The sequence below is a fragment of the Terrapene carolina genome, unplaced genomic scaffold (genome assembly GCF_002925995.2).
Source record: "Terrapene carolina triunguis isolate 2854851 unplaced genomic scaffold, T_m_triunguis-2.0 Scaffold42, whole genome shotgun sequence".
NCBI lineage: Eukaryota > Metazoa > Chordata > Testudines > Emydidae > Terrapene > Terrapene triunguis.
The window spans coordinates 34,642,870-34,665,979 of record NW_020664393.1 but is presented as its reverse complement, the minus strand read 5'-3'; positions in this window follow the sequence as shown (position 1 = coordinate 34,665,979).

The window sequence follows — 23,110 nt, the reverse complement described above, 5'->3', positions numbered from 1 at the left end:
CATTTGCAGGATCAGGGCTTTAACATGTACAGTTATTTGTTGGGAACTTATTTCTATAATTCTTTCCTTTAAAAATTGTCCCTTATCAGAAAAGAGGCAAGTCTATCACAACTGAAATGCTGTACTTCCATTTGCACAGGCTAGATAACAATCCTACGGTAACAGTTTCCCTTGCAGGCCTTATGCACAGCAATTTAATCTTGGCAGGGTCTTACTTGGTTCACAAACCAATCAGCAGCAATCAGTAGTTCTTTTTATAAAGCCTCTCACTCTTGAAGCACCTGTAGCTCCTACAGAAAATTCAGGTAGCAGTTCTCTTATTAATGATAATTCCAGTCTCAGATGACAGGGTCTTGGCTTGCATTCAAAATACTTTTCATTGAAGTGTTAGATATAAGCAAAATTCTTCTACTTTGAAGATGAAAGAACAATTAAGAAAATGGTATAGGACCTCTGGATGCTAAAAGGGTTGCAAAATCCATACTGTATAGGATTGTTCTTTTTACGTTTCATAGGTCTGTGTTTGTTTATAATTTGCATTATCATGGCACTTAGAATCCCTGTTCATGGACCAGGACACAATTGTGGTAGGCACTGTACAAACACAGAACAAAAAGTCAGTCCCTTCCCCACGGCGCTTACAAATAAGACAAGAGACAGAAGATTAATACAGACAGATGGAATACAAAGAAACAATGAAACAATATCAGTCAGCATGAAGGCTTTGGTTTCAGCACACTAGAGCCAGGCTATGGACCCTTTTGGAATTTCTTGTAAATATAGTCCATGTTTAAACCCTCCCTATCTCCTTACGTGCTTTTGGGCCTACTACATTCTGGCTGTGCATTCCAAAATGTTCTTCAATGGACAAATACGTACCATAACTACACCACTACCAACACAGGGCTGTGCTCTGTGTGTACAGTGATCAATGTAAGTACTTTCATTAGTTGTTAATGTCAAGGTGTATCTACTTCATCATTCCTCTGAGATTATTAGTAAATCACTGTGGCAGTTGGGCGATTTTCTTGTGTTTACACTAGAGTTTCCCTACAAAATTTAACAATGTCAGGTAAATAATAATAGCTAGATCTTATATAGTGTTTCATCAGTAGATCTCAAACCATTTTACAAAGGATGCCAGTATCATTATCCCCATTTTAAAGATGGGTAAACTGAGCCACAGAGAGGTGAAGTGATTTTCCTAAGGTCACCCAACATGCCATTGCAGATCCAAGCACAGAGTTTCCTGAGTACTAACCCAGTTCTCTAGCTACTAGGCAACACTGCCTAGCTAATTGTTCTGAAAGGACATATACCAGTATTTATTCCACAGATAAGAAAACAGATGAAGCCAGGTTGTCAGACACTTTTAACCATCGAATTCTGCAGAATGCTTTTTTTGAATGTTAGGGATGCTTTAAAGTAATCAGAAAAGAAGGAGTCCCATATTTCTTATGGTTTGTTTGAAAATATGCTATAAACTCATCCTTTTCCCTACTCGTTCCTTCAGCAATGTGATTCATAGGAGATACACTATTCTAGACGTAATACTATAGTTCATAGACTCATAGACTTTAAGGTCAGAAGGGACCATTATGGTCATCTAGTCTGACCTCCCGCATGATGCAGGCCACATAAGCTGATCCACCCACTTTCCCTTAACTCAGCTGTTGAAGTCTCCAGATCGTGATTTAAAGACTTCAAGTCGCAGAGAATCCTCCAGCTTGCGACCCCTGCCCCATGCTGCGGAGGAAGGCGAAAAACCTCCAGGGCCTCTGCCAATCTACCCTGGAGGAAAATTCCTTCCCGACCCCAAATATGGCGATCAGTAGAACCCCGAGCATATAGGCAAGATTCTCCAGCCGGACCCTTATTTTACCAGCTCATGTGAGGTGTCTGGGACCTCAGCTAATGCTAGAGCATTACAGTGATTAGAAGCTCTTTCTTGTGGCCGACATCACCTCCTCTTAGGGTATTTCTTCACTGGAGCTGGAAGATGTAATTTCCAGCTTGAGCAGACATACCCATCCCAGCTCTGATGGAGCCAGTGCACTAAAAATAGCAGTGTAAGCCTCCAATTTAAGTATCTAGCAGCTTGGGCAGGTTCGTACTCAGGGAAACTAGCCAATCCCACTGCTATGTCATCATGGCTAGTTGGTGAGGAGCTAGAGAGGATATGTTATTGAAGCTGGAAATTATACCTTCTAGCTCCAGTGAAGACATACCTTTAGTCTTACACAGCAGACTAATCTTTATGCAGCCTATATATACTAGTTGTACAGCCATTATGTTCAGCCTGGAAGACTGCATAGGGTCATACTATTTTTTCAGCAGATAGTTATTCACTTAGCTCACGGAGAAACAAGCAAGTTGCTACCACAAACCGAGCACCTAGTTCTTCATGTTCAGCTCAATAACTTATTGTATTGTCATTTATGCTAACAGGCTGTTGCACATGATAAAAAGCATGTCTGAAAATATTAGATTACATGTTTGCAAGTCTATTCAAAGAAAGCCTGTATCCCATAACATGCCAACTTTTATCTGGGCTTGCCCTATGAGCCACATCACCACTGTACCTGAGCCTCTTGTAAACGTTAATTTAATCTTACAATATCCCTGTATTATTCCAATAGGGAAACTGAGTAACAGAAATAAAATGATTTGTCCAAGGTCAAAATCTGTGGAAGAGCCAGGAATTAAACAAGATCTCCTGAGACTCACTGCAGTGTCTTAACCATGAGACTTGTTCTCATTGAATTAGTAAACTAGACCATTCCCAAATGCATACAGCAAACATCAGAGCGAGGGGTGATGGTAGGAATGTCTGTAATGAGAATAATGATGGGGTATAACACTTTATTAAAAATATGTTGCATTAGGTGAGTATAATAGTCGTAGCATCTAAAAACATGCTCATGGCATGGGATGGTGTGGCTCTAGGGGTCCTGAGCCCTGTGTACTCCAACACTCCACTTCATACTCCAAAAGTGAGTAGCATGTATCTCCAATCTGCTAACTGCAACATGCAATTAGGAGGCTGGTGGTTTGTCAGCCAGCTGGCAGGCATAAACCACACACATTTAGGTGTATGTAGCACTAGCAGATGTGTTAGTCAAGCCCAATCACTTTTCAGAGTGGACTTCCATGTTTTTTGTGGGCTTCTATGTTTATTATCCTCATTTTACAGGTAAAAGATGGGGGAGGGCATTTTCAATCTGCCAGCCCTGCAGATTCAATCTGTCCTCCAAGAATCAAGCTGAGTTCTTTCCATCTCACAGTTCTTTCCATAAGTACCAAAGGTTTGGTAGGCCATATTATTTCCACAGTGATTCCTATGTAATTGTCTTTAATGGGATTGCACAGGTGAAACTGACCGAAAGGTAATAAGTGATCTGTTGACGAGGTATGCAATGGAATAGACTCTAGAAAGCTCAGTCTTAGCTGTGTTGGCTCTCCAGCAATAAGAAGATGAAAAGCAGTAAAACTTTTGTGTTGCTCTGAATTAATACAAGGAGTAGATTCACTGAGTAAAATGATATTTCTCCAGCAGTTTTAGAGTGCTGTCCTTCTCCCCAGTGAGTGCACTAATGAGAATCCATCTCAGTCTCTGTGGAACACAGAACAGGATTTTCCCTAATTCATTAATTCTCACAGAACTCACACTGGAGATGTTGGTTAAATTCAACTTTTAGCAAAATTTCACAAACAAAATGGAAACGAACCCTCTCCCAAATGTCATACTTGTCGAGGCCAAAGATTCAGAAAACTGGAGATTATATGCAAATAGCTAAGTGTTGTATTTTGCATATTGGATGTTTATGTATTACCTTATTTACGCAAATGGCCTAATGCCCAGAACTTGAGCCTGACAAGGCTGCAGCATGGAATTAGAACCACAGGAATTGATGTGTCTCTGGTTGGCCCTGGTCTCTTCTTGGGTTAGGCTCTGCCTTTAGAAGCACGTTGCCCTGGACTGGGTGAAGGGCTGTGGCTGCCCTGAGCTGGGAGGGGGATCTGGTTGCTTTCTGATAGTGAGTCTCTGGTGGGACTGCTTGACCCTAGCTTTATAACAAAAAATGGGAGGCAACAGTATTCAAGAAACTTGCACATCAGTTTTTAACACAGCAAATGATAGCAACCAGGCTTAATTCATTACTGTTTATAAATTGCTTTGAGATCCTCTGATTGGAGGATACTAGGCAAGTGTTAGAATATATATATTTGTGTTTTATCTATTAAATATATTATCAACACATGTCATATATTTACGTTTTATATATGGTGTGTTTGAACTAGACAAGAGTTCTTTCATTCTAAATTGCAAGAAGGAAAGGTCCCCTAATGCCATCTTTTTATTCCCTAGATCTTGGACTGGCTGACACCAGTTAGGTTCCTGGCATAATGTAGAGGAGTCAGAGGGCTGGTCTAAGTTAACTTGGTTGCAAAAGTACCATAGAGACCACAGTACTATTCAAGATCAAGTGGAGCACCATGCACTCCACTCCAACTCCTACTGCTGCCTACATGTGTGGGAGAGCCAGTCACATAGAGCCATTTATGCTGTCTCTACACCACCTGAAGGTTCCTCTGTATCTGGGAGAATCCTCATCTGCCTCTGGAGGGCAGTTTTCCATGTGTTTTGTGCTGCTTTTGTAACCCAATGTGACTGGACAAGGGCTACGTATTTGGCCCCAAATTTTCAGTGCAATATATTTTTATTTACAAGCCTTTATGAAACTTGATCCTGCTATTACTGTTCTGTGTTCAGGATACAATTGAGTCAGTGAGAGTTGTTCTCCAAAATGGTACACGTTCAAATGACTCATTGTGAGAGTGGGCCACAAAATGACCTGTATCACAATTAAAATTAATTCCAGCTTTCAAATGAGTATGATTTTGCTCTCCCTGCACAGGAAATAGTGAATGTAGAAATATTGAATCAGAAAACTTTAACAAAAATACAATTTTATTAATTTACATGGAATAGAGATGCCCAATGAGGTTAATATAACCCTGTTACTGTCCAACATTAAACAGTGTTAACAAGGTTTTTTATTCATAAGCCTGCTCAATACCACACCAAACACACTGTTTAAATACCTTAAACCTTTTATTAAAGACAAAGAAAAGAAGAAAAAAAACAGTTAAAGCATTTGAAATGCAAAGTATTATATAAAGCTTTCATTTTAACAACATCCCTTGTTCCCTTTTCCTTTAGCTGGAGAGAGTTTTTAGAAGGAAGCCGCCACCCTTGTTTGACAGTCTTAGATGGTATCAAAGATGGTAACAACTGTCCTTTGGGGACAAAAGAAGAAGTGAGTTGAGATGGGTTGGAGCTGTTGTTGATACTGCTGTTGTTAAAGTCCAATCCTATTTCACATCAGGTGGTGATTGGGAGGGTAGAGGCCTGCTTTGCTGAGGACCGATTAAGACAAAGAAGAGTCAGGCAGTCGGGGTGGCAGCCATCATGATTAAGCTTGGTCCAGTAACCTTTCTGTTCTTTCATTCCTCCCCCTCCCCCCCGAAGTCTCTTTCTTTAGGGACCCACAAAGACAAAGGTAGGTGGAAGAGCCCATCCCATCATTATTTTGTTCCGCAATCAATCCTATTCCCATAAAGCCAAACTTGGCATAGGTAACTTTGTTCCCACGTTTTCTTATTTATTAAGTCTGACCTCTACACAGTCCTTGAGCCATATCAATATGTCTTTTTGTTTGAATTAATTCAGTCTCTCTGTCTGGTTCTCTTGCACCTGTTTATAACATTAATTATTGAAAACATCTTGACCTACTTTCCATAGTTAAATTCCAAGCAAGCAAAAATTGCAGGCCCAATGGTCACCACGTGCTTTTTTACTCTGCCCCTTTTAAGAAGTGGATGCTGGGCTAGGAATGTTGTTTTCCATTTTAAGAAAAACTCTGTTATCTAGTCAAGTAAAAAACAACGTATTCTGAAACTTAAATCGCAATAATGTATTATTTTCTTTACTCAAAATTACCAGAACTTTCAAGAGTTATTACTAATTTACATTACAATAGCATCTTGAGGTCCCAAATGAGAACACTATGCTAGGCCATCTGAAGAAACAACCGTCCCTGATGAAAGAATTTGAAATCTGAATAGGTAAGATAGAAAAATGATGGGAGAAAGGAAGTATCATTCCCCCCATTTACAGAACTAAAGCACAGAGAGAGCAAGGCCCATATTCTCGCAGATGTTTAGGTTCCTAACTTCCATTATAATCAATGGAAATTAGGAGTCTAAATACTTTTCTAGAGTATGTGACTATATGACTTGCTTAAGGTCATACAGAGAGCACAATGTAAAGCCTGGAATTGAACCCACAACCACCCTTTCCAGCTAGACTAGCCTTCCTAAAAAGTTTAGCTGTTTTTCAAGATTTGCAAGGGGAGAAAAAGATCACGCACTACAAAGAGCTTTTCATTTTCAGTCCTGTGTTATTCACACAGTATTTAATTTTCTGATGATGCTCCCCACATTTCTTATACCAAGTGCTAAATGATCAAGGGAGTTTTCCTCTATTTCACACTACCCTTCATCAGAGCCAAAAGATAGATGAGAGCAATTCTTCCACACCACTTTCTTTTTGAGGTCTTTGTTTTTATGAGACTGACAATTTACATTCACCTTTCACATGACTGAGTTATAATGGTTTTCCTAGCATAATATTAGGTTTAACACTAGAGAGTTTGGTTGTATTTCAACATTAGAAAAGGCATTATTTGAGTGAATAATGGTCAAATTATACAATTTAACCTTTATGTAAGGCTATTTATAAGAGTCTAGCTATTTTCTAGAGAAACATGAGCCAGACATGATTTTCACAATATGCCTTATAAAGTGGGGTTTATATTCTGATTCAGACATAAAAAAGACAAAGCTATATATCACAGTTTGATTTATGAATGACTAAAGGGATCACCTAATAGCAGTGGTAAGCTTGAGATGCTCTGGTATTTAAATTGAAGACCAATAAAATAAGACTAAAAAACAACAACAAAAGCAGAGTATATGATAAAAAAAGGATTGATTTTCCCAGAAATAGTACAAAGTTCATATATAGTTATGTTTAAACATGCATTCATTTAAGATGTAGTTATTTTCCTAAAATCTTAATGCTAATAAACTCTTTCACATGCATTTTCATCAGACTTTGAAACAAGTATCCTTTCAGTCGGAAGGCTGAAAGAGTTCATCCTCAGAACTAAATTCTGTAAGGTTTTAATTATCCTAGTGTATGCAGATGGGTTCAGTATTAACATGGAGGTACAATTCCATCCCTTTTAGCTAATGCAGCTGTGATACAAATAACACCAGGTGTTCTAATTCTCTTCTTGTATTAATCAGTCATATGCCAGTTTTGAGACAGCAAGATAATAGTCTTTTCCTCACCAGAAAACATCCTGCAGAGATTCATTGGTAGTCTCTGCCTATTACAGTGTACCTGGCTAGTACATGCTCTGCCAAGGTTTAAAATTCATCAAATTCATCTCAGAGGAGTGACAGACATCCTTCTTGAAAATGAGGTAGGATCAGATGCTAAAATAGGGAAAGAACAAGTTAAAATTACTTAGACAAGTTAGATATTTTCAAGTCACCAGGTCCTGATGAAATACATCCTAGAATACTCAAGGAGCTGACTGAGGAGATATGAGCCATTAGTGATTATCTTTGAAAAGACATGGAAGACTGGAGAGATTCCAGAGGACTGGAAAAGGGCAAATATAGTGCCCATCTATCAAAAGGGAAATAAGGAAAACCCATGGAATTACAGACCAGTGTGCTTAACTTCAGTATCTGGAAAGATAATAGAGCAAATAATTAAGCAATCAATTTGCAGACCCCTAAAAGATAATAAAGTGATTAGTAACAATCAGCATGGATGTGTCAAGAACAAATTGTGCCAAACCAACATAATAGCTTTCTTTGACAGAGTAATAAGCCTCGTGGATGGCGGGGGAAGTGGTAGATGTGGTATATCTTAACTTTAGTAGGCTTTTAATACTATCTCTCATGATCTTCTCATAAACAAACGAGGGAAATACAACCTAGATGGAGCTACTATAACAAGGGTCGGCAACCTCTGGCACGCGGTTCGCCAGGGTAAGCACCCTGATCGGCCAGGCCAGTTTGTTTACCTGCCGCGTCCAGAGAGTTCGGCCAATTGCGGCTCCCACTGGCCGTGGTTTGCTGCTCCAGGCCAAAGAGGGCGTCGGGAAGCTGCGGCCAGCACGTCCCTCGGGCCGCGTCGCTTCCCGCAGCCCCCATTGGCCTGGAGCGGTGAACCGCGGCCAGTGGGAGCTGCGATCGGCCAAACCCTCCAGACGCGGCAGGTAAACAAACTGGCCCGGCCCACTAGGGAGAGGTTGCCGACCACTGTACTATAAGGTGGCTGCATAACTCATTGTAAAACTGTTCCAGAGAGTAGTTATCAGTGGTTCACAGTCAAGCTGGAAGGGCATATCAAGTGGGGTCTCACAGGGATCAGTTCTGGGTCTGGTTCTCTTCAATATCTTCAGCAATGATTTAGATAGTGGCAGAGAGTGCATTTATAATGTTTGTGGACGGTTGCTGAGAGGGGTTGCAAGTGATCTGGAAAACTGTCTAAATGGTCTGAAGTAAAAAGGATGAAATTCAATAAGGACAAATGCAAAGTATTCCACTTAGGAAGGAACAACCAGTTGCAGACATACAAAATGGGAAATGACTGCCTAGGATGGAGTACTGTGGAAAGGGATCTGGGCGTCATAGTGGATCACATGCTAAATGTCAGCCAATAGTGTAATAATTGCAAAAGAAGCAATTATTCTGGGATGCATTAACAGGAGTGTTGTAAGCAAGAAACGAGAAATAATTTTCAACTCCAGTATTGTGTCCATTTCTGGGCACCACAATTCAGGAAAGATGTGGACAAATTGGAGAAAGTCCAGAGAAGAACAACAAAAATGATTAAAAGTCTAGGAAACATGACCTATGAGGGAAGATTGAAAAAACTGGGTTTGTTTGATCTGGAGAAGAGAGGACTGAGAGGTAACAGTTTTCAAGTAAATAAAAATTTGTCACAAGGAGGGAGAAAAAATGTTCTTGTTAACCTCTGAGGATAGAACAAGAAGCAATGGGCTTAAATTTCACCAAGGGCAGTTTATATTGGAGATTAGGAAAAACTTCTGCTCAGAGTGGTTAATCAATTAAATAAATTGCCTAGGGAGGTTGTGGAACCTCTGTCATTGCGGATTTTTAATAACAGGTTAGACAAATACCAGTCAAGTGTGGTCTAGATAATACTTAGTCCTGCCTTGAGTGCAAGGGACTGAATTAAAAGACCTCATGAGGTTCCTTCCAGTCCTATGATTCTTGTGGATCTTCTGTTGCAGTGTGAATTTCATGGAGTGTGATTCCCCCTAAACATGGCTTCAAGCTGTCGTACTAATTTTAGTCTGCCTAGTGTGGCACAGGCCCAACTACCCAGCACACCCAAATCATCCATTGTCAGAACCTGGAACAGACCCCTTGATTGAATGATGGACTCATAGTTTTTGGACCTTTTTACACAATGAAGATTTGCTGTTTGGAACATACTCACTCTGAAAACAATTATAGCTCATACCCTCTTGTCAAGTGAATTGAAACAATACAACATTTCTGAGATACCCTTTGGAATGGCCACTATTATCTATGGTTAGGCTCCAGTGGTGAGGGTGGCAGTTGATCAGCCTCAGTGGTGTTGCCTTAGCCTTGTTAAGGAACACTTGTAAAGCCCTCATAAGCTCGTCTACCATGTTTGAACATATTGTGCTGGAAAAACGTACTCAAAAAGTAATAGCAATTTTTTTTAAGTACATCAGATGCAAGAAGCCTGCTAAATACCAGTGGGGCCACTGGACAATCGAGGTGCTAAAGGAGCACTCAAGGATGATAAGGCCATTGCGGAGAAACTAAATGAATTCTTTGCATCGGTCTTCACGGCTGATGAGGGAGATTCCCAAACCTGAGCCATTCTTTTTAGGTGTCAGATCTGAGGAACTGTTCCAGATTGAGGTATCATTAGAGGAGGTTTTGGAACAAATTGATAAATTAAACAGCAATAAGTGACAAGGACCAGATGGTATTCACCCAAGAATTCTGAAGGAACTCAAATGTGAAATTGCAGAACTACTAACTGTAGTCTGTAACCTATCATTTAAATCAGCTTCTGTACCAGATAACTGGAGGATAGCTAATGTGACGCCAATTTTTAAAAAGGGCTCCAGAGGTGACCCTAGCAATTACAGGCCTGTAAGCCTGATTTCAGTACCGGGCAAACTGGTTGAAACTATAATAAAGAACAATATTGTCAGACATATAGATGAACATAATTTGTTGAGGAAGAGTCAACATGATTTTAGTAAAGGGAAATCATGCCTCACCAATCTACTAGAATTCTTTGAGGAGGTCAACAAGCATGAGGACCAAGGGGATCCAGTGGATATAGTGTACTTAGATTTTCAGAAAGCCTTTGACAAGGTCCCTCAAAGTAAGCTGCCGTGGGATAAGAGGGAAGGTTGGTAACTGGTTAAAAGATGGGAAACAAAGGGTAGGTATAAATGGTCAGTTTTCAGAATAGAGAGAGGTGAATAGTGGTGTTCCCCAGAGGTCTGTTCTGGGACCAGTCCTATTCAACGTATTCATAAATGATCTAGAAAAAGGGGTAAAAAGTGAGGTGGCAAAATTTGCAGGTGATACAAAATTACTAAAGATAGTTAAGACCCAGGCAGACTGTGAAGAGCTACAAAAGGATCTCTCAAAACTGGGTAACTGGGCAACAAAAGTGGCAGATGAAATTTAATGTTGATAAATGCGAAGCAATGCACATTGGAAAACATAATTCCAACTATACATATAAAAAGATGGGGTCTAAATTAGCTGTTACCACTCAAGATAGATATCTTGGAGTCATTGTGGATAGTTCTCTGAAAACATTCACTCAATGTGCAGTGGCAGTCAAAAAAGCGAACAGAATGCTGGGAATAATTAAGAAAGGGATAGATAATAGGACAGAAAATATCATGTTGCCTCTATATAAATCCATGGTACTCCCACATCTTGAATACTGTGTGCAGATGTGGTCGCCCCATCTAAAATAAAATATATTGTAATTGGAAAAGGTTCATAAAAAGGTCTATAAAATCATGACTGATGTAGAGAAAGTAGATAAGGAAGTGTTGTTTTCTACTTCTCATAACACAAGAACTAGGGGTCACCAAATGAAATTAATAGGCAGCAGGTTTAAAACAAGTAAATGTTCTTCACACAATGCACAGTCAATCTGTGGAACTCCTTGCCAGAGGATGGTCTGAAGGCCAAGACCATAACAGGGTTAAAAAAAGAACTAGATAAATTCATGGAGGATAGGTCCATCAATGGCTATTAGCCAGGATGGGCAGGAATGGTGTCCCTACCCTATGTTTGTCAGAAGCTGGGAATGAGCGACGGGATGGATCACTTGATGATTACTTCATTCCCTCTGGGGCACCTGGCACTGGCCACTGTCAGAAGACATAACACTGGACTAGATAGACCTTTGGTCTGACTCAGTAGGGCCATTCTTATGACTTTCCCATAGACATGGCAACATCACAGCCATTGCTGTTTATGCACCCAATCACCTCATCAATGAGGAGGACAAGGAATAATATGCATGAGCCATGGATATCATCAGTAGAGTGAGTATTCACTCACAACATTATCATTGTGGTATGAGATGCAAGTGCCGTGCTAGGAACCAGTGCTAGAACAGCTTGGCTGGAAAGCATTGGGCATTTCTTTGTAGATGTGACCACTAACGATAACAACGAGCGGATGCTCAAGCTCTGTGTTGCAACTGGATTCCATGTTTCTGACATCGATTTCCAATGGAATACATACTTTCATGGATTTGGTATGCAAACGATGTGTGAACCCACAAAGCACTAGATCATATTGTCATGTCCAGTTGGTGGAGAGGCTGATTGCTATATTGACCTAGGGTGACCAGATGTCCCAATTTTATAGGGACAGTCACGATTTTTGGATCTTTTTCTTGTATAGGCTGCTATAACCCCCACCCGTACCGATTTTTCACACTTGCTGTCTGGTCACCCTGTATTGACCTCAGGTTGCTCATGGCCATGGTGAAACTGAAGCAGAAGGAAACTTAAACCAAACCTTTCATTAGTTGTTTTGACTAAGGCTGTGTCTACTCTAGAGACCTTTTAGTGGCACAGTTGTACCGATGCAGCTGCATAGCTGTAAGATTTCTCATGTAGCTGCTCTATGCCGACAAAAGAGAGTTCTCATGTCGCCATAATTAAATCATCCCAATGAGGGGTGGTAGCAGCTCTCCCATTGACATAGCTCTGTGCACACTACCACTTATGCCAGTGAAACTTATGTTGCTCGGGATGTGTTTTTTCAGACCCCTGAGTGACATACATTTTGCCACCATAAGTGATAATGTAGACCTGGCCTTAAAGAAACTGATTTATCCTGCTGCCAAAATGGAATACCAGGCTGAAATTGGCAAACAATTTGATGCTGTAGCCCTTGCAATTGAAAGCCTTGAACACAAGGAAATCACCAATTTGTGGAACTGTTTCCATTTTTCTATTATGGATGCCATCAACAAAATGCTGCGGAGAAAAGGTGCCCCAACCTTAAGTATCAATGGATCAGTCAACAGACTCTAGACAACATAGGAAAGTTATGTGTCACTCACTTAAACAGGAACAACCAACAATACCAACACCATAATCCCTTGCATAACACAGCTTCAAAGCCGGACCATTAGATGTTCTGGGCAAATAAGGCTAAATTGATGGAAGTTGCATCAGCCAAAAGTGGCTATGGCACTTCCTATAAGGAATTAAGACTGCCTTAAAAGACAATCCATGGAATGAATCCTCACTCGTCAAAACTGGATGAAGTAACATACTGAAAACCGAGGCATAATGTCTGAGTAGATGGAAAGAACACTTTCAGAAGCTTTTAACTTCCCCATCAGACCTGCTGCTCCAGGAGGATGTGAAGAGTTCAGTGTAATGTAGAGAATATCATGTAAAGGAGTTTCAAAGGTCAAGAATGGCCACGCTGTCAGTATTTGTGATCTAGCTGATGAGCTGATCAAGCACAGCAGGGATTTCATCTTGGAGTGGCTGACCCATATCATCAACAAAGTATGTATTCATGAGAAAATACTCAGTGACTGGAGTCATGGGATTATTCTTCCATTTTGGAAAGATAGTATATTCCAATCACTGTGTTATCACTTTGCTTTCCATTCCATGCTGGTTCTTCTTGAGCACATTAACCCTGTCACAAGGAATCTACACTGTCTACAGCAACCTGGGTTTATGCTTGCCTGATCAACACACAGCAGATTTTTACCATAAAATTACTGAAAAAGCCCAAGAATTTCAGTTAGGCAAGGATGAATTGTATATAACCTTATTAATTTAAAAGCTCTTTCACTTTGTTGATTGTTGCTCCCTCTGGCTCAGCCTGCTAGTGCTGGTACACCCGGCAAGCTCCTCAACCTTCTGGTAGAAATATTGCCCAAGTGAGAGCCATGTCTGCTTAGGATGTCCAACTGGTTTGAGTACAATGGCAGTGTTCATCAAAGGTGCATGGATGACCTGATTTGTTCAACACTGTTATTGACCAAATGATAGAATCCACCAGTAGCCACATACAGGAGGTGGTACTGCATGACTTCTGCATAACAGGAGTGGAATATGTGGATGACAAGGCTATATTCACATCCTTACAAACTAATCTCATCAATACCCTGAATAAATAAGCTTGGTCTTCAAGTCAATTGAAAGAACACCAAACTGATGAAAGTGGTTGATGGACCTCTATATTTTCCCATCATAATCATTGGACAAGAACTTGAATTTATCCCCAAGGAAGGAGGTTGCCTTGCTAACCTGAAACATCAAATCAGCAAGGCTACAGGTGTCATGCATGTTCTTTGGAAGTCTCTATGGCATCAAAGCCACATATCAACCTGGACTAAGATGCCTATCTCTCAAGCAGCAGTGAATTCTGTCCTTTTATATGGCTCTGAAACCTGGGCCATCACAGAGATGTAAATAATCCAGAATTAAATTTTCACCATAAAACAGCAATCATGTATTAAAGGCATATTGTGGTCTCATCACATTACAAACGAGGATATTGGGCATTGGACTAACCAGCTTCCAATGTCTTCCCAGTTGACTCAACATCAGCTCAGAGGGTTTGATTATCTGCTCCATATGCCAGAATGCAAACCAGCCTTCAAGTTTCATATGTTCAGTCCAACAAAAGCTGGATGGAGAAGACCTAGCAGATAGCCTCACATTCACTGGAGGGATGTTGTGGCTTCCAACCTTGCCCACCTCAGCTTTAATGAACCAAGTCTCAACATTGGTAGGAGACGGGGCTGTCTGGAAATGGGTGATCTGAAGTGTTCCACAAGCAGGCAAATGAATGAATGAATGAATGAATGTTTTATAGAGATTCAAAGATAATATATTTAGGGGAGCAATTGCACTTTTTAGACGCAAAATATGTCTTCACTAAAAAATTAGAAATCTCTACCATAGTTGTAGTTTATTTTCTTCTTCAGCAGTGAGCTGGGCTGGGTTTGTCCAATAAACACTTCAGTAGATGTGGCATAGTGTGAGTAGGTACAAAAGTGAAGTATAGTAAGTATTTTGGCTGAGATTTTCAAAGTAGTTGCCAAAAGTCAATGGAAGCTGCAGGTTACTCAATACTTTTGAATTATTAGACTACTTAATCATTGGCTTAGGAGCCTAACTTTCAGCACTCATTTTTTAAAGTTTTGGCCATTGATTAGAAATGTGATTCCTACAAGTTATGGACTGCAGATGGCATTTATGATTATAAATGCCAATCCACTGTATTAGGAAAGTAGGATAGTCGTAATAAGAGGTGAATTGAATTGCTTTAATTCTTCTATAAATAAATGAATGTGATTTACACATACATTGTATGCCTTTCAATAATTGTAATATCAGTACAATGTATTAGAGTTAGAACATCTAAATAATGCACTGTGCTACAAAACACACATAGGAAACAGTAATGTTTGCATTCATTGATGCTAAGGTGCCAGAAGTGATATTGCATTCAAGGTAACTGTGACTTTTATGTAATAGACTTGATTACAATCTGTTAAACCTGTCAGGCAAACCTACCTCCCCAACTAACAGAGAGACATCAGAGTGTCTCCTCTGACCACTGTTTCTGCCAACTTTTTTTTAAAGATGACAAGAACCTTCAATTGGGCTTTGTATTCATTTTTCAACAGAGCTGATGCAGTTCCAGATTTGCTATTCTGTTAAATGTCACTCCTTAGTTCTCAGAGACCAAGTCCAGCATGTCATTGACAGCATAAGCCAATATAGGGTAATTTACTGAATTCCAATTTGCAAGTTTGTAGTAATTAACAACAGAAGGAAAGGTAGCCATACAATTAAAGCTCATAAGCGTAGTAGACACTTGCTTTTACCCTTCACTTGGGCCCACTACTTGTATTTAAGGATGGATAGTCACTGTCCAGCTGATGGGAGTTATCTGATTTGAAAACCAATATATCACATCATGGCAAATTATAACCTCTGCCTAACTAAGAGAATATAACATGGTATAATAATGTATGTCAGGCGCTTTACATAAAATATTTTGAATACCTTTTATGGCAATAGATTGCCAACATCTGATCCAAATGTTTTGGCAGGTGAATAGTGTGGATAGTGTGAATTACTCATGAATAATTTTAATTCATGGATCATTTATTATCTGCTCGGTACAATTCTAAGTATTTAACAAGAAGTTGTAATTTATTTTTCTGAGCAAGGGTCAAATGACATCTTTCCATTAAAAATTAAGGTTTTTTGTTTGTGTCTAAACAAACCCGAATTGCAAGGCCACAATAAGAAAGCTATTGTATCTGCAACCTGCAATGACAATGTTACAATTTTCAAGTATTATTACATATCTTCCAAATTCTATCCTTAATGGATCATGAGGTTTTGGAGTTTATAATGATCCAGAATTAAATATTGCCCATCTTCCACTTAAGATCAGTTAAATTACGGAAGGAAATGCCACAGCTGAGAGAAAAAAAATATACTCTGGTAGCTGTTTTGTGTGTTATTTTATTAATTAATTAATTATTACTACTATTTTATTTTAATTATAACTATTTGAAGGTTCTCTGATTTGGAATGTTAGTCCAGTGTGAGAGAGATTAGTATGCAGCGTGGCGGTAGGGCAATTAAAAGTTCATTATAAAGACAATTTATATCATAGATACAAAATGTAACACATGAGCATCACCTTCATCTGTGGTATATATAGCTATAGATACTATAGTGTATATAACAGTGTGACGGGGCATGACTCACCACTGTGGCACCTGCTGCTGGCTATCCTGGGAATTAACTTAGTTCACCAGTGCACCCTCGTTTGGTGACATCTCGCCACCATCACGTCTGCTCCAGGAAGCATGTTGTCCCCAAAGAACACAGTGTCCTCTTCAGGTTGTGTCAAAGTCTGTTCTTCCCCCTTCCAGAGGAACCGTAGTCCACTGTCCAGCCACTTCCTCGGTGGCAAGTGGGGGCTGGGAGAGGGGACCCGGGCCCGCCCATTACTCCGGGTCCCAGCCCAGGGACCCTGTAGATGGCAGCCACATGCTGCGTCCCCTCCAACCCCAGTCTACTTCCCTGGGCCACTTCCCCATAGCCCCAGCACCTTCTCTGCCTTTGTCTTAGGGCCCCAGCAGTCAGCCGAGAGCTCACCCTCGCTCCCCTGATCCTGGCCAGCCCTGCTCTATCCAAGGTGCTAGCTACCCTCTGCCTGCTAGGCAGCCAGTCCTCGTCCCTTCCCGAGCTCCAGGGAGTGACTGACCTGCTCTGTCCTGTGGCTCTTATATGGGCCTGCCCGGCCCTGATTGGCTGCTCCTCGTAGCCCTCTCCAATTGGCTGTCTCCTGTACAGCCTCCCTAGGGTCTTCTCCAATTGGCTGCCTGTTGCGCAGCCTCCCTAGGGTTCTATTAACCCTTTTTGGACTAATGTGGGGCAGACGCCCCATCACAAGCAGTATTCTAAAGTGACTCTGCAGTGCTGATATTCCACAATTATTTCCTATCCTTATGGGCCTGATCCTGCTTTCATTTAAGTCAATACATTAAAACTAACATTGACTTCAATGGAGCAGAATTACAATACACCTTTAAAAGATACTTCACATTCTGGCCCCAATCCAGAAAATCACTTAAGCACATGCTTAATTTTAAGGACATGAGGTCTGAGCCTGTTTTCATTGAAATCAATAGCAAAACGCCAAATGAGTTAAATGGGTTTAGTATTGAACCTAGGAATCATCTCCACTACTCAGGCGATTAAAGTCAAACATGTGGTTCACTAGATCAGAACCAGAATGCTCAGAACCTTGCAGGATTGAACCCTAAATCAGGAAAAGCTGTGGTACCTCAAATACAAATATCTGTGGTTGACTTTAATGTCAGCCACTCTATATCAACATAGACATTTGTACAGTTGCCACAATTAAAAGGTTCCCAATTGCCTCTGAATTTGATAACTGTATTAAATGTTACCTGAGTATTTCAGTATTCCCTGTAGTAACTATAGAGAGCAAAAAGGCAATACCTCCAAACTCTGAGGTAACTATTTTTTGGAAAGGAAATATTAGCAATTTTTTAAATATGACCCCTGGATATAGCCACTATGTGATAATGTATTGGCAAAAGGACTTATTTCTTCGCACAATACACAGTCAACCTGTGGAACTCCTTGCTAGAGGATGTTGTGAAGGCCAAGACTATAACAGGGCTCAGAAAAGAACTAGATAAATTCATGGAGGATAGGTCCATCAATGGCTATTATCCAGGATGGGCAGGGATCGTGTTCCTAGCTTCAGTTTGCCAGAAGCTGGGAATTGGCAACATGGTATGGATCACTTGGTGATTCTCTGTTCTGTTCATTCCCTCTGGGGCACCTGGCATTGGCCACTGTCGGAAGACAGAGCTATATGGACCTTTGATCTGACTCAGTATGGTGGTTCTTATGTTCTTATTGCAAGAAGTGAACCTAACTTTCTTTAGAAAGCTGAAGTGTCGTCTGGGAGTTTCACAGGAATCTATGGGAGGCTTTAAGACATCAAGGGCCCAATCCTTACTCACAGAAGTACTTCACATTGCATTAAATGAGACAAATTGTACAACTTTGCAGGATCAGACCGAAAGGAACTGAAAGAAAGACCTAGTTTCAAAGAAGATGGATGTTTCAGACAGTGACTTGTGGGAGAAAAAATGTGCAGATTTCCTTCATGCTTTCTGATTACATTTTAATTCAAAAATATTAAAGGAACTCCGAAGTGTAAAATAAAATATATTTTAAACCCTACATTTAATTACAAAGATCTGATAAAATTAGTGTAAGGATAATAAAAAAACAATTAACAATCAACTAAGTAGCTATCATCCTGGCAGTCTGATGAGACAAAGTACTTTCCATCATCAGAAATGGGGCTTCTTTTAGAAAGGAGAATACTGTGTTAGTAGAATTATTGCTTCCTCTCAAAAACCATTTTACACTAATTCAAATATTTCTAAAAGCTCTTTCAAGGATTCACTTTTGAAGATACTATATTCCTATTTAGATTTATTCTAGAAGTTACTAGATAAATTAGAGCAGGAGTTGTGCTATGATTATCTATAGTCATCATCATCACTCCTACAACTGCATTGGTTGTTGGGGCACCATCATTAATAAGCAATCAATCAATTGTCTCCATCCCTGACGATTGTGTGTCAGTGCGAAGTCCATTCCTGTCCACTCTTTTATGTTGTCAATCCATCTCTCTTCTGTCTACCTCTTCTTCTCTTCCCCTGTACTGTCCCTTGGATGCTGATCTTGGATAGGCCAGATGATCTTGTTACATGGCCATACCACTTCAGCTTGTGTTTCTTCATGGTCATCAGGAGGTCTTCATATGACCCAGCGCATAGGGTGATGATGTTGCAGACCTCTTCATTAGTGACATGGTCGAGGTAGGAGATGTCCAGGATTTTACGGAAGTATCTCATCTCTACTACCTGTATTTTCCGTTCAAGTTCTGTCGTAAGGGTCCATGTCTCGCACGCATATAGAAAAATGGAAATGACTAGTGCATGCAGGAGTTTCTGTTTGGATTCCAGAGAGATGTTCTTGTTCCTCCAAATTGGTTTTAGCTCTGCCACTGTTGCTGTTATTTGCTCGGTTCTTGCCAGAATTTCTGCCTTTGACCCTTCATCAGTGATGATTGCCCCCAAATACTTGAACTGTTTCACTGTCTCCAGCTCTTGTCCACTGAGAGTGATATGTAAGCTGATCCCGTCATGTTTGTTTGTCATCACCTTGGTTTTCTCTGCACTGATTTCCATATCATATTTTGTGGAGGTTTCATCCAATCATTTCACAAGTTTGGCAAGTTCATCTTTGCTACCTGCCAGGCCGTCAATGTCATCAGCAAACCGAAGATTTGAGATTGTTTTCCCCCTAATACTGACTGTGCATATGTGATCTTCTAGGGCATCCATCATTACGCGCTCCAAGTAGATATTGAACAGTGTGGGCGAAAGAAGGCAGCCTTACCGGACTCCAAGAGTGGTACGAAACCACTCTCCTATTGTGCCATTGACGAGAACTGCACTGCTGGCCTTGGCATACAGTTGTTTAATGGTAAGAATAAGCTTACAACCAACATTGTACTTCTTATGGTTGCCCAGAGAGCTTCGCGCCATACTCTGTCAAACGCCATCTTGAAGTCAACAAAGATGTGGTAGATGTCCTGCTGCTGTTGAAAGTACTTCTCACATAGAACACAAAGATTGAAAATCTGTTCTGTGCTATTTCTTCCAGCATGAAAGCCAACCTGTTCTTCAGTGATGGTTTTCTCCACTTGTGGCTTCAATCTGTTCAATAGGACTTTCACTATCACTTTGCTCAGATGGCTAATTAAGGTTATGGTCCAGAAATTTTGACACAATTGCAGGTTGCCTGTCTTTGGAAGAGTGAGGATTACTGACTGTGTCTACATGGAGGGCCACTTACTGCTCTGCCAGATCTTGTTGCAGAGCTTGGTGAGTACATCTATTACTATTTCTCCTCTGAATTTCATCAATTCGACTGGGATATTGTCAATACCTGTAGCCTTTCCATTCTTGAGTGATTTCACAACTGTCTCCACTTCTTCACGCAGTATTGGAAAGTCATCCTCCTCTATTGAATCTGAGCTGTCTAGGACACTAGGATCTCAATTTGTCTGGTGATTGTATAAATCAGAGCAGTAATTTGTCCACCTATTGATGATGTCCTTATCTTCTGTAAGACTGTTCCCTTCTTTGTCTTGAATTGCATTAGTTTTGGTCTATCTTTCCTTTGTCAGATCTTTTACAATCTGGAAGGCTCATTTGCTATTTTTATTATTAATACACTCTTCAAATTTAGAGCATTGTTTTTCGATCCATATCTCCTTGACCACCTTCATTCCTTTCCTGATCTTTCTGCCAATCTCTCTGTATTTATCAGCTCCCTCCGTGCTGTTCTTGTCTCTCGAGTTCTCTTCTAATGTCACACATTTGTAGTATTTCATTTGTGACCCATGATTTTGTCTTCTTATGGTGTTTCCCAAGAATGTCCATTGCTGCCTCATTCATTACAGCATTGAAATTGTTGGTCATTGTTTCTATGTCTTTCTCTAGAGCAAGCAGCGGAGCAAATTTTCCACTGATAGTTGCTTCGAATGACTGCAATGCTTCAGTCTCTAAGTCTTTCTAAGTAAAACTTGATTCTGGTGAACTTTGGCCTAATGATTTTCCTTAGCTGGAGCCAAAAGTTTAGCATCACAAGGTCATAATCACTTCCAATATCAGCACCATGGAAACTCCTTGTTTTAGCTCTGTTGATCCCAGAATGAAATCAGGTTTGCGCCATGATGTAGTTGAGCTGACTGTGATGTAAACCATTAGGTGCATGCCACATTGACCATCTGGATGCTTTATGTGCTCTTAATGTGTTTGCAAGAACCAAATTGTTACAGCTGGCAAAGTCCAAAAGTCTCAGTCCTCTCTCATTGGCTACCGCATTACAGAAGGGCCACAATAATCTCGCCAATCTGCCTGTGCGTCAGTACTCACTTTAGCATTTCAATTTCCCTGTACAATCAGGATCTCTTTCTTGTGTATCTTATTGATGATGTCTTGGAGCTGATTGTAAAAATCTTCCATTTGCTTATCGTCATATTCTGTTGTAGGGGTGTAGACTTGTACCACTGTGATATTGAACGGTACTACCTTCAATATGGATGGAAATAACCCTGCTGGATATTGGGTGGCATCCTAATACTGAATTTTTGATATCTTTATGCACAAGAAATCCTACGCCATTGACATATTTGTCCTCTCCACTGTAATAGAGTACATGGCCTTCTTCCATTACTGCCTCTCCAAACTTCTTCTATCGGACTTCAAGTATCAGAGGGTTAGCTGTGTTAGTCTGTATCCACAAAAACATGGAGGAGTCAGGTGGCACCTTAAAGACTAACAGATTTATTTGGGCATAAGCTTTCATGAGTAAAAAAACCTACTTCTTCAGATGCATGGAGTGAAAATTACAGATACAAGCATAAATATATATTGGTACCTGAAGAGAAGGGAGTTATCTTACAAGTGGAGAATCAAAGTTGAAGGCCAATTTAGTCAGGGTACCTACAAGATCTCTATCAAGCATTCTTAAAACTACCACCTGGGGAAGTGAGGAAACAGATTGACAGAGCGAGATGGGTGCCCAGAAATCACCTACTACAGGACAGGCCCAACAAGGAAAATAACAGAACACCACTGGCCATCACATACAGCCCCCAGCTAAAACCTCTCCAGTGCATCATCAATGATCTATAACCTATCCTGGAAAATGATCCCCACTCTCACAAGCCTTGGGAGGCAAGCTAATCCTTGCTTACAGACAGCCCCCCAACCTGAAGCAAATACTCACCAGCAACTACACACCACACCACAGAAACACTAATCCAGGAACCAATCCCTGTAACAAACCCCATTGCCTTCTCTGTCCCCATATCTACTCTAGTGACACCATCATAGGACCCAACCATACCAGCCACACCATCAGAGGCTCATTTACTTGCACATCTACTAATGTGATATATGCCATTATGTGCCAGCAATGCTCCTCTGCCATGTACATTGGCCAAACTGGATAGTCTGTACGTAAAAGGATAAATGGACACAAATCAGACATCAGGAATGGTAACATACAAAAGCCAGTAGGAGAACACTTCAATCTCTCTGGACACTCAATAACAGATTTAAAAGTAGCAATTCTTCAACAAAAAAACTTCAAAAACAGACTTCAAAGAGAAACTGCTGAGCTACAATTCATTTGCAAACTTAACACCATCAATTTGGGCTTGAATAGGGACTGGGAGTTGTTGGCTCACTTCAAAAGCAATTTTCCTTCTCTTGGTATTGACACCTCCTCATCAATTATTGGGAGTGGACAACATCCACCCTGACTAAATTGGCCTTCAACATTGGTTCTCCACTTGTAAGGTAACTCTCTTCTCTTCAGGTACCAATATATATTTTTGCCTGTATCTGTAATTTTCACTCCATACATCTGAAGAAGTAGTTTTTTTTACCCACGAAGGCTTATGCCCAAATAAATCTGTTAGTCTTTAAGGTGTCACCGGACTCCTCGTTGTTTTTATCTGATCTCAGAGATTCCTAGGAGGTGCCAGTTGTATTGTTCTATTTCGTATGTGAGTTCTTTCAACCTTCCTATTTGTCTCAATGTCCTTACATTCCATGTGGCTATGGTGATGTTAGCTCTTCCTCGGATCCTCTTTGTTGGGGTTACACCGGTAGTATACTCGTTGTCTCTTCCCAGGTGGGAGACAGTTGGCGCAGTCATTATTAACTCGGGCTGCAACAAATCCGGTATGGACATAGTTTACTTGCTCATCATATGGTGTGTCTTGG